This window comes from Grampus griseus (genome assembly GCF_964374135.1).
Source record: "Grampus griseus genome assembly, chromosome: X".
NCBI lineage: Eukaryota > Metazoa > Chordata > Mammalia > Artiodactyla > Delphinidae > Grampus > Grampus griseus.
Genome location: NC_138999.1, coordinates 112,891,795 through 112,897,794, shown reverse-complemented (window position 1 = coordinate 112,897,794; position 6,000 = coordinate 112,891,795).

The following is a 6,000-nucleotide window of genomic DNA, read 5'->3' as shown; positions in this document are numbered from 1 at the left end:
CAGATCTATTTATTGTGTATAGACAATGTTTGTTTTTTATATAACCCTTAAGGGATCCACAGCCCCTAGTTTGGAAACTTTGACCTTAACCTTAGGTGAATCTGGAATCCTGTTCATAGTCCAGTCTTTCCTGAATACTGAAAGGAGGCTGAACTTTCCAGGCTGTCTGAAAACATTTTGGAATTCCCACTTTTATTCTCTGCTACCTTTTCCCAAGTCAGATGCATTCTCAATTGATGTCATTAATCAATGATGGTTAGAGAGGAAAGTATGGTAAGAGGTGGGAAGAAATATTTATAATCAACCTATAAATTATGAATAGTGGAACACAATTCACACCCAAATGACTCCTTCCTAATCTTAATATGAAATGCTCATCTTTTCTGACACGCAAATATGTGCCAAAAAAGATTTACTTTCTCACAATAAATTCTCTTTATTTGCACATATTTAATTTTAGTTACAAATTCACATAAAACAGAGGAAGAAAATAAAGGGCTTTATTTCCTATAAGGTACCTAACACGTTGTAGTTGATGAGTTTGGACAAGTTTCCTTCCTTCCCTTCTTCTTTGCTATTAGGTCCATAGCTCTTATGTTTTTTACACCACTTACTTTGGATGTCATCTTAAGTGTCCAAAAACTCATCCTCCATAAATCATGGTTTACAGAGCAATATGTGGCTGGAGGGGCAAGCATAAAAAGGGATAACCCTCATTTTAATCCATTAAAAGTTTTATTGAATACCTCCTAGGTGTGGGGGATACAGGGCCTGGCACACAGTACTGTTCAATAAATATTTGTTGAGTTAATGAACAAGATTCCTGCCATCATGAAATTTACACACTCATAGAGGAGACAAACAGACAATTAAAATACAGTGGGTAAGTACAGTGTTCTATGGGAGCACAGAGGAGGGGAAGGGGTACCTTATCTTTTCTAAAGCACCCAAGAATGGCATCCTAAAAGTTAAGACATCAAAGCTAAAATCTAGGGGAGAAGTGGGAGTTAAACGGGAGAGGTGGTGAGTACGGGGTGGGAGGAGTTGGAAAAGGGAAAGGTACAGAGGCAAAAATTCTCATGGTATGTGTAAGGAATAATTTAGATATACAGCAGTTCCTGTTGAGGATTCATAAATGAAAAAAAATTTTAAAGTCAGTTTAGAACCAAATGAAGGAGATCCTTGATTGCCCAAGTGAAGAATGTGTGCTTCATCTTGGAGGTGGTAAGGCATTATCACTTATTTTTCAGTAAGGCACTGACTGACACGTACAATATTCTAGGAATCTTGGGTCAACCTGGAAAGGACAATGTAAGAGGTGGAGTGGGGTATTAGGAGGCTCTTGTAGTGTGAGGTGATGAGGAACTGAACTAAATAGTGAGGCTCAGAATGGGTAAAGGTGGTGGTAAATGAATGCAGGAAATATTAATAAGAAAGGATCGATAGGATTTGGTGGCCTGACCAAGTATAAGGGGGAAAGGGAGATGATCCATACAAGAGATGCTCATTAAGTACAAGTGCTTCATCAGTTGGTTTGACTTGCCGTGGTTCTCAAACTTGATTTTGCATCAGAATCCCCTGGGGGACTTATTCAAACCTAGATTGTTGGGCCTAACCCCTGAGCTTCTGATTCAGTAGGTTGACAATGGGACCTGAAACTTTGTGTTTCTAACTAGTTCCCAGGTGATACCCATGCTACTGCTCTGGGGACCACGCTTTGAGAACCACTGGACTCTGGAATACGTCCCATCTTCTGCAACAAACAGGCCATTAAAATCTTGTTTTAGTCTTTTTGGCAAATGGTGCTGAAACATCTAGTTAGCTACATGCAAAAGAATGAAATTAGACCGTCACCTCGCACCATACACAACATAAACTCAAAATGGATAAAAGACCTAAATGTAAGAGCTAAAACTATAAAACTCTTAGGAGAAAACATAGGTTAAATTTTCATGACCTTGGATTTGGCCAAGCATTCTTAGACATGACACCAAAAGCACAAGCAAAGATAAAATGGATATATTGAACTTAATCAAAATTTAAAACTTTTGTGCTTCAAAAGACACTATCAAGAAAGTGAAAGGACAGTCTATAGAATGAGAGATCACATTTACAGATCATGTCTGTTAAGAAACTTGTATCTGAAATATATAAAGAACACTTACAACTCAATAATAAAAAGACCAATAACCCAATTCTAAACTGGGAAAGGGATCTAAATAGACATTTTCCCAAAGAAGATATACAAATGATGAAAAAGCATGTGGAAAGATGCTGAGAGAACAGAGTAGTAGTTACCAGAGGGGAAAAGCTTGGGGGGTGGAGGGCAAAACCAGTAAAGGGGGTCAACTGTATGGTGACAGATGGAAATAAATGTTTGGTGGTAAGCATAGCACACTGTAGTGTATAGATGTAGAAGTATAATGTACACATGAAACTTATATAGTGTTTTAAACCAATGTTACCTCAATAAAAAATAAATTAGAATGAAAGAAAGAAAAGGGAGGGAGGGAGGAAGGAAGGAAGGAAGGAAGTCAACATCATTAATCAAGGAAAGGCAAATCAAAATGATAAAAGATACCATGGCATACCTACTAGTATGGCTCGAATCAAAAAGTTAGACAATGACAAATATTGGGGAGGATGAGGAGAAACTGGAACTCTTATACACTGCTGGTGGAAATGTAAAATGGTGCAGCCATTTTGGAAAACAGTCTGTTTCTTAAATAGTTACCTAGAATGACCATATGGCACAGCAATTCTACTCCTATGTATATATCCAAGAGAAATGAAAACATATATGTCCACACAAAAACTTGTATGTTTATAGTAGCATTGTTCATAATAGTGAAAAGGTGGAAACAATTCAAATATCCATTAACTGATGAATGGATAAACAAAATGTGGTATATCAATACCATAGAATATTATTCGGCCATGAAAAGAAAAGAAATACTGATCCATGCTAGTACATGGATGAGCCTCTCCATGATGCTAAGGGAGAGAAGCCACTTACAAAAGACCACATATTATATGATTCTATTTATACAGAATGCCCAGAACAGGCAAACCTATAGAGATGTAGATTAGTGGTTGCTTAGGGTTGGAGGGATTAAGGGTACAGGGTGGGCAGTAGCTAAAAAGTTTCTTTTTGAGGGGATGAAAATGTTCTAAAAAACTGTGATGATGGTTGCACAACTCTGTGAATATAGTAAATGCCATTGAATTATACAATTTAAATGGATGAACTATATAGTATGCAAATTATATCTCAATAAAGATATTTTTTAAAAAGAATGCTGATAAGAAATCCATAGGGGAAAAAATGAAGAGAGGGAAAAGACTTCTAGGCAGAAGTAATATCATAAACAGAGGTACATGGGAAAGAAATATCATATATGCATAATAGTATAAGCAGTTTAATCAATTCCTCACTGTTTAACACTATGTTGCAGGCACTGTTCTAGGCACTGGAATATGCAGTGAACAAAACTGAGTAAAATCCCTGTCCTTGTTGAACTTACATTCTAACAGGGGAAATATACTAAACAAAATGCCTAGTTAGAAGAGAATAAGTGTTATTGAAAACAAAAAAAATGAAGCAGATAAGAGGGATTGAAGGCATTGTATTGGGGGGTGGTTTACAATTTTATATAGAGTAGCCTCATTGCAGAAGCAGCTTTTGAGTAAAAGACCCAAGGAGAGGAAGGGAGCTGTGTGTCTCTGGGGAAAGAATTCCAGACAGATGGCACAGCAAGTACAGAGGCTGGTGTCAGAGTGTGCCTAACATTTTGGAGCAGCCAGATCATGCAGGGCCTTCTAGACAATTCTAAGGATGTTGACTTCACTCTGAGTGAAGTGGGAAACCACTGGAGGGTTTTACGGCTGTAACAGGAACACTCTGGTTCCTGTGTTGAAAAGACACTGAGTGAGGGGTAAGTATGGCAGCAGCAAGAGCAGTTAGGAGACTAGAGCAATAACCCAGGAAAGTGAAAATGGTAGTTTGGACCAGATTCATTGCAGTAGAGGTGGTAAGAAGTATCACCAAGCAGGACCCTGTGGGGTCTTCCCGGGACAGACCCCTTCCCCATATCCTCTGCTTTAGCTCCTCTCTACAGTACCTAGGTAAGAGTATCTGATGCACATTTCCTGAGTTGTTTTGTAGATGCTAAACCCCCACCAAATGGAAGAAATTAACTACATGATGACCCTGACCGCATAGCCCCCAGACCTACTGAAGCCTAAGGATTGATAATGTTAACCCTTGTGACACTGCCCTGTCACCTCACCATCAACCAATCAGAGAATTGTGCACGAGCTGATCACAAACACTGGGACTCCCTTCCCTCACCTGGCCTTTAAAAATGCTTTGCTGGGGCTTCCCTGGTGGCACAGTGGTTGAGAGTCCGCCTGCCAATGCAGGGAACGCGGGTTCGAGCCCTGGTCTGGGAGCATCCCACATGCCGCGGAGCAGCTAAGCCCGTGCACCACAACTACTGAGCAACTGCTGAGCCTGCACTCTGGAGCTTGTGCTCCACAACAGGAGGAGCCACTGCAGTGAGAAGCCTGAGCACCGCAACGAAGAGTGGCCCCCGCTCGTCGCAACTAGAGAAAGCCCACGCGCAGCAACGAAGATCCAAGGAAGCCAGAAATAAATGAATAAAATAAATACATTTATTACAAAAAATGCTTTGCTGAAACCTATCAGGCAGTTTGGGTCTTTTAAGCCCTAACTGCCTGGACTCCTTGCTTGGTGCCCTGCAATAAATGCTGTACTTCCCTTCACCACAACCTGGTGTCAGTAGATTGGCTTTACTGCACTCAGATGAGTGGACTCAAGTTTGTTTTGGTAACAGAAGTGGTCAAATTTTGGATATATTATGAAGGTAATTCCTTCAGTATCTCCACATGGATTGGATATGGCAGGAGAGAAACAGAAGACTCAGGGACCATCACAAGGGTTTGGCCTGAACAGCTGCAAGCTGGAATTGCCATTTACTGAGGATTTTTTTTTTTTGAGGAGAGGTGGTTGTCAAGGTTCAGTGTTGGACATGTTAAATCTGAGATGTCTGAATACATACAAGTACAGCTATAGAGTAAGAGTGAATCTAGAGCTGAGGGGAATGGTCTGGGCTGCACATGGAAATTTAGGAGTCTTCAGTTTAAAAGATGGTATTTAAAGCCCTGAGACTGGGTGCAAATTTACTAAAACCGTGATGAGTTTAGTTGCACTAGAACATAAAGGATGTGAAGGTGGGGGATGTACTTGGAAGGTAAGCAGGTATGAGCAACTCTATGCCAATTAAACCGACAACCTAGAAGAAATGGACAATTCTTAGAAAGGTACAATCTCCCAAGACTGAGCCAGGAAGAAATAGAAAATATGAACAGACAAATTACTAGTACTGAAGTTGAATCAGTGATTTAAAAACTCCCAACAAACAAAAGTCCAGGACCAGATGGCTTCACAGGTGAATTCTACCAAACATTTAGAGAAGAGTTAATGCCTATCCTTCTGAAACTATTCCAGAAAATTGCAAAGGAAGGAATACTTTTGAACCTGATACCAAAACCAAAGATGCCACACACACAAAAAGAAAATTACAGGCCAATATCACTGATGAGCATAGATGCAAAAATCTTCAACAAAATACTAGCAAACTGAATCCAACAACACATTAAAAGGATCATATACCATGATCCAGTGGGATTTATCCCAGGGATGCAAGGACTTTTCAATATCTGCAAATCAGTCAGTGTGATACACCATATTAACAAATTGAAGAATAAAAACTATATGATCATCTCAGTAGATGCAGAAGGTAAGCAGGGACAAAATTATAGGTGACCTTATATTCTATGCATATGAAATTGCAGTTTATCTTGATAGGGAGTTGCTGAAATCAGCAGAAAGATGTACTCAGACTTGCTTCAAACACACTTGCTTCATGACACTCTGGAAGTGTGAAGGAAGGATTAGAGACATACACTACCTAGGTT